Below are 9,601 nucleotides of genomic sequence, written 5' to 3'. Positions count from 1 at the left end.
ATGATAGTTGACATCTCAATTAGTCTATTCCTCCCAACAGTCCTATTAGGGAGACATTATGATCTGCATTTTCTACAGAAGGGAACTGAAGTTCAGAGAGATTGAAGTCTCTCAGAGAGTGGGGTCATCCTGGCTCATAGTCCATTCCCCTGAATCTGGCTGAGGTCTGGCTTCTTTTGAGAGAACAGGTTCTTGCTTCTTGACTGATGCTTGGAAGGACTTGCATAGAGCCTTTAGTACCTGCTGGAAAAGTGGGCTGGTGTTGCCAAGGGGGCTCCAGCCTTCACAGCAGAGCAGGAGTTAGAGAGTTCTGGTGCCAGGCAGCTGCTTACTTTGGCCCGGAGCTGTGTTCCTTAATGTTGGTTGCTGACACCCTTGGTGGTCTATCAGTGACTCCACAGGCTGCTGAGCAATTTCGAAGAACGAAATACATGAAAGAAGTGGTTTATATACGTTCAAATTTGCAATGTAAAATGAGACTTTTCAAAGAAATCCCAGATAGTCTTAAAATCACTTAGCTACAAGAACTGTTGTTCAGGCCATCTCAGCTATCAGTCTGTGGCTTGTCCTCGCTAACAGAGTTTCACATTATTTCGGTTGTTTCTGTTCATTAAATTGGAGTTTTCCTTTCTTTCCTCCGTGCATCTCATATTCGCAAATCACAAATATGGAGCAGTGATTCATAAGTGGCTCATCAGGTGTAAAACCAGTATTGAAAATGATGCTAATACGTTTCAAAATAATGTGAAAACAAATTTGAGCACTACTTCAGTAAATTTGTAGGTGTTGGAACAAGCGAATCTCCAACTGGGACGGTCTTGCTTAAAATGCCAACATTGAAAAATGCAAATGGATGGGAGTCTGTCACTGTCATAAACTTTGCCAAAGGAAAGTCCAAAACCACTGAAACTGTTATATTATTTTTAAGGCCCTATGAAATTCCTTTGGTAAACTCCATGAATTCTCTCTAGAAAAATCTCAAAATAATGATTTCTTTTCTTCTTCTTCTTCTTTTTTTTTTCTGAGACAGAGTCTTCCTCTGTCGCCCAGGATGGAATACAGTGGCGCACTCTTGGCTCACTACAACCTCTGCCTCCCAGGTTCAAGCGACTCTCCTGCCTCAGCCTCCCGAGTAGCTGGAATTACAGGTGCACACCACCATGCCCGGCTAATTTTTGTATTTTTAGTAGAGATGGGGTTTCACCACGTTGGCCAGGCTGGTCTCAAACTCTTGACCTCATGATCTGACCACCTTGGCCTCCCAAAGTGTTGGGATTACAGGTGTCAGCCACTGTGCCCAGTCAATAATGATTCCTAGAAAAAAAAAAATCAGTTGTTTACACAGAAAAAAAAAAAAAAGACCAAAACAACCTTTTGAAACTGCATTTAAAGTCGCATTCCCTATAGCAGAAGTAGGTGCAAGTCACAGGATTCTTCAGAAACTTGGGAAAAGTAATGTTAAAGTTAATAAAAAATGTTATGCTCAGAAGAAGAAATAAAAACTACTTATAGAATCCCTTTATCAAAGGATGCACTAGAGGGTGTCATGGTGTCAATGGCAGATAATGTGGAAAAGCAATTACTATCACACGTGCCTGCTAGAAGACACCATGCTTGACAATCGGACAAAACCACTGATGAGCAGAGGGTGAATCAGAGCTTGTGTGTACAGACATGACACGTCTAGGAAGGGGAGTTGTTTGATGCCATTTTATTCGTTTATCACCGAAAACTCATCCAGAAAGAGAAAAGATCTTTGTTTAGGTAACTGTTGTAATGTGAGTCATAACACAGGCTGGAAAATGTGCATCAAACTCTCAGCTGATGGAATATTATCATTCAGGGTCCTCCTGTGCCAACGAGTCCGGGTGCTGGGAACTTCTGGATCAACATTCTGGACCAGCACAACTCTTAGGGGAGCACCATTCCTCGGGGATTGCACTCAGATCTCAGGCACCAAAACCAACATTGTCTGTGCTTCCTTTTCTGTCTGGACTTTGCTGGCTGTTGAAAAAATGAATGAGATTTTCCAAAAGTTTCTTCACAAACTGCTAATGCTAGTACAGGCCAGTTCCATGATTTTACCAGTTCAATCCAGTGATACAGCTCAGCAATACAGACAGGATCTCAAATATTCTGAACCACTCTAGGGCTGGATAGTATGATTTGTAATGTGAAGGGCACAATTAGTATAAATGGCTTGGGCAAAGAGTTTTGATATGCTGATATTTAATGTTGTTTTTCAGCTGTTAGATCAAAAAACAACAGGTTTATGACTTGAGTGGATTTTAAAAAACTCATCCAGATACAGTACACGAAGAAACACTTCCCGGAAAGCCTACTGAATACAAGTAAATGAATGGCATTTACTTGTATTCAGTAGGCTGAAGGGTCACACCAAGTATACGGAGTCTAAGGATTTCAGGGCTGATTGCAGAAAGACCAGGAGAGGCAGGTTACCAAAAATGGAAGTATAATTTAACCAAACTCAAGTCGTATAATTTTTAACAAAAAATTGTAGAATGAGAAGATGAAGAGAGGGAAAGTGAAGCAAAGATGCTATTTGAGCACTAAATCCTGATTTCCATGACAGAGGATGAACACACTGTCACAGAAATTTTAATACAGCCAGAAATTTTAAAGAAGAAAGCAATCCCTCTCCCTCTCCCTTCCTCTGCATCTGTCCCACTCTTTCTCTTTTCCCTCCCTTCCTCTGTTTCTCCTTCTCTCTGAGTATGTTATTAGGTATTTGATATATATATTTTAGACTTAGTCCTGCTCTGTCACCCAGGCTGGAGTGCAGTGGCACAATCTCAGCTTACTGTAATCTCCACTTCCCGGGTTCAAGTGATACTCCTGCCTCAGCTTCCCGAGTAGCTGGGATTACAGTCGCTCACCACCATGCCCGGATGATTTTTGTATTTTAGTAGAGACGGGGTTTCACCATGTTGCCCAGGCTGGTCTTGAACTCCTGACCTCAAGTGATTCCCCAGCCTCAGCCTCCCAAAGTGCTGGGATTACAGGCGGAAGCCACTGCTCTGGGCTGGTATTTGTTACATTAATCAAGAATATAAAAATATTTTTTGACAGTTTATAATATTGTTACCAAAAAATGTGTCACATTGGTTAAAAATAATAAAATAGGCCGGGCGCGGTGGCTCAGGCCTGTAATCCCAGCACTTTGGGAGGCCGAGACGGGCGGATCACGAGGTCAGGAGATCAAGACCATCCTGGCTAACACGGTGAAACCCCGTCTCTACTAAAAATACAAAAACTAGCCGGGCGAGGTGGCAGGCGCCTGTAGTCCCAGCTACTCGGGAGGCTGAGGCAGGAGAATGGCGTAAACCCGGGAGGCGGAGCTTGCAGTGAGCTGAGATCTGGCCACTGCACTCCAGTCTGGGCGACAGAGCGAGACTCCGCCTCAAAAAAAAATAAAAAAATAAATAAATAATAATAATAATAAAATAAAGTCACTTAAAGCAGAAAGGAAGCAAAGGGGGTGTGGAGGGGAAGGAGAGTTGCAGCCACCCAAGTGCAGAACTGGAGGAAGGACGAAGCTGCCAGAGACCTCGGGAGTGGAGGGAGATTTTGAGGACCTCTGAGTGCAAATCTCTCTCCCTTTCCCAGTGCCTCTGCTGGTTCGTTTTTCTACTTGTTTACTACTTGATATGGCCTGAAAACGTGCTGCCTAGAGACGGGATTTCTGTCCCCTCTCGGCTCTTTGCTTCTAATCTGTTCAGCACACTGGTGTGACAGCCCTGTGACATTCAGGCACCATGCCCAGGGCTGGAGAATGCCTGGGCTGCCATGGGATTTGCAGGATCTCCGCCTTTATTATATATCATTCCCCCTTAGTCCATGGCGCTGCATCAGCAAGTGGCCTGCGTCAGCTACGTGTCCTTAAATGTGTGTATTTCAGGAGCACAGTTGTCCTTGCACACAGCCACCCATGTATTGATGGAGCTCCTGCTGTCTTCCCAGCACCGTTCTACGAGGGCCTTGAGTTGACATTCAAAATCCTGTGAGCCTTCCTCATAGAAAGCATTAGACTGCCTCAAAGCCTTGCACAAAAAGCGGGACAGCAATAGATCTCAATCAACCAATACAGACCACCTGATATTTTCCACTAGCGTCACCCTTTTAGTTTCGTACCAGTTCTGAAAATATGAGAGACCTCATTCATGTATCCTGACCTATAAATAAGTTTTAAAAAAATAAGCTAAAACCTTCAGGTCACATTGTCAGTAAGTTGCAAAATTGTCACTGGCACTGTGCAGATCAGTGCCACAGCGATGCCAGGAAAGGGCTGGGGACAGGAAGGCTGCAGCCAGGGGTGGAGTCTAGTTAATGCCTTAATGATGGCTCAGGCGGGAGGTCATAATTGGTTTGTAGTAATTGTTTTTACTTTCCCATAGCATGGCTTCCTTTGACCTAATTTCTCCTGGGCCCGAGCCCAGTGCCCTCTGCTAATTAAGCTGGCCGTATCTGGGCCTTTGGACATCACTGTTCCAGTGTATGCTGCAGTAGGCTGCTTCATGTTTTGATCTTCACACTGCATACTCAATACAGGTAACAATCCATTTTTCTTTTTTTCAGAATTAACGTACATGTTGCCAAAAGGTTTTTTTCATTGTATTTTGAAAAGCTGTTTTGGATTGCCAAAAACACCTTCACTACAAAAATTGTTGGAAGCTAGAGGCTTTTGTTCACAATTTATAAGATATTTTATTTCTAATACAGAAAAAACATTTTAAAATTTAGATCTGTGGCGGGAGGCAGTGGCTCAGGCCTGTAATTCCAGCACTTTGGGAGGCTGAGGCAGGAGGATCACTTGAGGTCAGGAATTCAAGACCAGCCTGGGCTACATAGTAAGACTCCATCTCTTTCTTAAAAAATAAAAATTAAATCAAAATTTTAAAGAAGCCAAAAATTTAGATCTGTTTATGGTTTGAAGTTTTAGAGCAAGGGAAAGAAACTAGTTTTCCAAGCAAAGGGATTAGCATGTGCAATGGCTCAGAGGCAAGAGTGGGGGAAGAAAGACAATCCCAGACTCTGAAGAGCCTGTAAACCGACATTTGCCTGTGAAGCCACCATAGAAATGAGATAAGTCAATGTACAAGCAGAGCAGGCCACGTTTCAATCTCTGGACAAGGCTGGGCGCAGGGCTGATAAGCAGCTGCAGTAACCCGGGGAACACTGGCAGCCCTGCACACTCCCCCGCCTCCTCCGTGAGGCGCTGGTGCTCTTCCCTGCAGGATCGGAAGCCTGACAATCTGAAACCCAAGTGTAGGTGCCCTCTCGAGGACAGACTCACTAACCATGCTGCTTATTCACAAGTGTAGGAATGGTCAGGAGGACCTAATACCTGCAGCTGTTCTGAGCAGGCCAGACTCTCCCCATAGGCACACCGGCAAGGGAAGTTCAGACGCCCTCCCTGCCAGATAGCAGTCAGGGCGGCACCTAAAAGCCCTTCTCTCCTCACTAATTTTCTGAATTTCCTTCTGATTCTCATGGTCATGCTCTAGGGCTGCCCTGTCCGATACAATGGCCCATGCCACCTGCAAGCAGCCACTAAGCACCCGATGTGTGGTTAGTTTGCAATGAGATGTGTGGGAGTGTGAAATACGCAGATTTCAAAGACTTCATAGGAAAAATCAAATGTGAAGTAGTCCTTAATTTTGATACTGATGTCACATGGAAATAATGCTATTGTGAATATACTGGGTTAAGGAAAATATCATTCATATACATTTCTTTTTTTTTTTTTTGAAGGAAAATTTGTATTTTAATTATTTTTATGTACAGAAAACTCAAGAGTGTACATTTAACCCAGCTTAGTGGCAAGTTCTTTAGCCTTTGCCTTTTCGAGCTTGGCGATACGAGCCACAGACTTGGGACCCAGGACATTGCCGCCCCAGTGACGGCGGATCTCATCGTATCTGTTGTTGTCATTGGTCCTGATAGCTTCCACCAGCTTAGCCAAAGCGCCTTTGTCTTCCGAGTTCACCTGTGTGAAGGCGACAGTGGTGCAGGTCTTCCTGTGGACTAGACGGCCCAGTCTGGCCTTCCCCTTGATAATGCAGTAAGGGACCCCCATTTTACGACACAGGGCAGGCAAGAAGACAACCAGCTCGATGGGATCCACGTCGTGTGCATTCACCACCAGCTGAGCTTTCTTGTTCTCCACCAAGGTGGTGACGGTGTTAACTCCTGCTCGAAGGACAGGTGGTCTCTTAGTGGGGACATCCCCTTTGCCAGCAGCTTTCTTCTCGGCCCGGGCCAACAGCCTCTGCTGCTTCTCTTGCTTTGTCTCTGGTCTGTACTTGTGGGCCAGCTTAAGCAGCTGAGTAGCTGTTTGGCGGTCCAGGGCCTGGGTGAACTGGTTAATAGCAGGAGGCACTTTCAGCCGCTTATAGAGGATGGCTCTCTGCCGCTGCAACCTGATAGAGCGAGGCCATTTCACAAAGTGGGTGAGGTCTCTTTTGGGCTGGATGTCCTGTCCAATGCCAAAATTCTTAGGTCTCTTCTCAAACAGGGGATTCACCACTTTCTTGGCCTCCTGCTTTTTCACGACAGCAGGGGCCGGAGCCACCTTTCCCTTGGCCCTCTTTCCTTTCGGCATGTTGGGTGGCGGGAGGAGAAAGCCATTCATATACATTTCACCTATTTCTTTTCACTTTTCCAAGTGGCTCCCAGAAAATTGGAAATCGCACCTGTGTCTTGCCTCTGGTTTCTGCTGGACAGCATTGCTGTGGACACACGATTAAGTACAGTGGCACAAAAGTCAGGTGTCACTGGCCTGAAGCACCCTTCTGCCTCTCTGAGATGCATGTATCTGTCCTGACCATTGATGTGTTGTTTTCATATGAAACAGTCAGAGGGTGCCCAAAGTCAGGCTCCCCAGAAGTAGATTCCAAGGAAGCTTCATGTGCAAATGGTGCACCAGGGACAGGTTTGCAGGGAGATGGGACAGATAGTAGGAGAGCCGGAAGGGGGAGAAAGGCCAGCCAAGGAGAGCTCAGGCCCGGCCACAGAGGGGCAGCCTCCCCACCCGAGCCAGGCAAGGTGTATTTTCACATGCAGTCCCATCTGGTGGTCAGGGGTCAAGGGTCATACCGAGGGTGTGTGCAGATTTGCAGGATCTTGGGACGGAGAGATTTTCCTGGATAACTTGGGTGGGCCCAGTGTCATCTCAGGGACCCTCACAGTTAGGGAGGCAAGACAGTCAAAGTTAGAGGAGATGCGATGCAGAAACACAGGTTATAGTGATGCAATTTCAAGATGAAGGGAGGGGCCATGAGCCAAGGAATGCAGGTGGCCCCTAGAAGCTGGGAAATGCAAGGAATAAATTCTCCCCTAGGGCATCCAGAAGGAACACAGTCCTGATGCCACCTTGATTTTATCCTTGTGAGACCCGTTTTGGACTTGTGATCACCAGAGCTGTAAGATAAAAAATCTGTGTTGTTTTAAGCCACTGAGTTCATGGTAGCTTGTTACAGCAGCAGTGGGAACACATGTAATGGTCAAATACATAGCAAAAACTTACTGTTGCCATATTCTACATGATAAATAACAGTATCAGTGTGTCCAGACTTGATGGCCACTCTACAGTTTAAAAGCTCCTGCAGCTTTCTGGTGCACAAATTAGAATGGCCAGCTATGAAAATTATTTTAAAGCTTATGATGACTTAGGTGTAAAGTCTGGGTGGTCTTGATCCAGAACAAAAATGAAGTCAGTCTGCTCTTCCATTTCCAAATTACAGAGCGTAATTCATCTTTTGAAGCAACTGAACAGCAGGGACACTACACTGACGCCCTGAGACTTTTTTCTAAGTCATGCCCCACTGCAGCCACTGAGGCCTCCTCTGCATAGGAGGGCCAGCTGTGGACCTTGCTAGCCAGACGCTGGAGAAGGTTGACTATATTCCTTTAGCTCCCACGTCAAGGCCACAGTGACAAGATGTAGACCTTCTCTCTTGGCAGGGAAGCTGGCAACCTCAAAGGCTTGGTGGTTAGAAGAGGCAGGATATGGCACAGGAGAATAAGAGAGTACCCTGTCCCTCCTGGACTGATGGCACCACGGGAAGGAGAGGGAAAGGGAGATGGAAGAGGAGAAAGGAAAGCATTTGGGCTTTCCTGTTTGATCCTCCTCACCATCTCCTCTTTGAGACCAAGCCTTGTGAGGGGAGAGTTTAGAACATGCAGGTGATACATAGCATAGCTCAAGGTCAGAGGGTATCTGCCTACGTTCTGTCTAAAAACTGCTCACTTCTTCTCTTCAAATCTGAAAGAAATGACTGTTATTAGGCAGAGGGAACCCCAAGTTCTCCTGAGAATCTCCCTTGTGAGAGGGAAGGTATCCAGAAAAACCCCTATGACTAGACCCAGAAGGTAAGAGCAGAATGTGTAGTTGTTCAGACTGTGCACTGCACAAGAACACCACATATAAGGAGAGAGTCATTCACATGAGAGACTATCTATCATTGTAGATTTTGAATATTATATCTTTATCCATTTAAAAATAGGCAATTTGGGCCACGCGTGGTATCTCACGTCTGTAATCCCAGCTGTTTGGGAGGCCAAGGTGGGTGGATCACTTGAGGCCAGGAGTTTGAGACCAGCCTGGCCAATGTGGCAAAAACCCATCTCTACTGAAAATACAAAAAGTAGCTGGGCGTGGTGGCACACGTGTGTAATCCCAGCCACTCGGGACTGAGGCATGAGAATCGCCGGAACCTGGGAGGCGGAGGTTGCAGTGAGCCAAGATCGCACCACTGCACTCCAGCCTGGGTGACAGAGCAAGACTCTGTCTCAAAAAAAAGTGTGGGGGGCAGGTTGTATAATTATGATGACAATTTTCTAGGAGATGGCAGTAACACATCTTATTTTAACAAAATAAGTATACTTCGATCATTTTTGATGAAGAAAAAGCCTTTCTCCAATAGCGTAGAATATAATGATTCTTCATTGACTTATGAAGATGGAATCAGTCAATAATCAAAGCCTGTTAATCAACTTCATTAAAATAAATATGTATGTTTAAACGAGGAGCCGTTTTTGGTCTGATGTACTGGTCAGTGAGCATCTTTAAACATTTTTTAAACCCTTTACTGATATCAGTGCACTGACTAAATTTTATGTTTCATAATTCAATTGTTTAATTTGCTGTTATAAAAATCTTGTTAGTAAAAAACTAAGTGCTGTTAAAATTGAGAGGTTTGTTAAGCACGTGTTATTTCTTAAAGTTAAAAATATAATATAAAAAACTAAACTATTAAATAGTTTCCCCCAAGATGGCAAGAAAAAAGAAATTAATCATCAGGGTCAGTAAACAGAAAACAAAACCACAAATGATTACAACTACCTTGATCATTAAGTAAATATTCGAAGAAAGCAAGTAAAATGTAAAACTAAAATGAAGCAACTCCAGAGAAGACTGTAACAGGGCTGGATCATCGATGAGAAGCACAGGATCAAACGCTTTGATTCCATGTCAACCGTGACTGATCGACTTCAAGAAAAACTAGAAGTTTTTTTTTAAGAGAATGCATTAAACCAAATGTGTTTTCTGCCCAGCCAAGTACATGGCCATGTGATTGAA

The 9,601-nt window shown here is 44.7% G+C and overlaps 1 pseudogene across 1 annotated transcript; it reads right to left on the bottom strand.

The window, feature by feature from the left end:
• Positions 1–5,780: 5,780 nt before the first annotated feature.
• On the bottom strand, positions 5,781–6,639 carry LOC104670226 (annotated as a pseudogene). The gene has a single exon (XR_749111.2). The product of XR_749111.2 is annotated as a 60S ribosomal protein L7a pseudogene (transcript).
• Between the last annotated feature and the right edge of the window lie 2,962 nt (positions 6,640–9,601).

This window comes from Rhinopithecus roxellana, chromosome 21 (genome assembly GCF_007565055.1).
Source record: "Rhinopithecus roxellana isolate Shanxi Qingling chromosome 21, ASM756505v1, whole genome shotgun sequence".
Classification (NCBI taxonomy): Eukaryota; Metazoa; Chordata; class Mammalia; order Primates; family Cercopithecidae; genus Rhinopithecus; species Rhinopithecus roxellana.
This window is presented reverse-complemented; position numbering and strand designations above follow the sequence as displayed.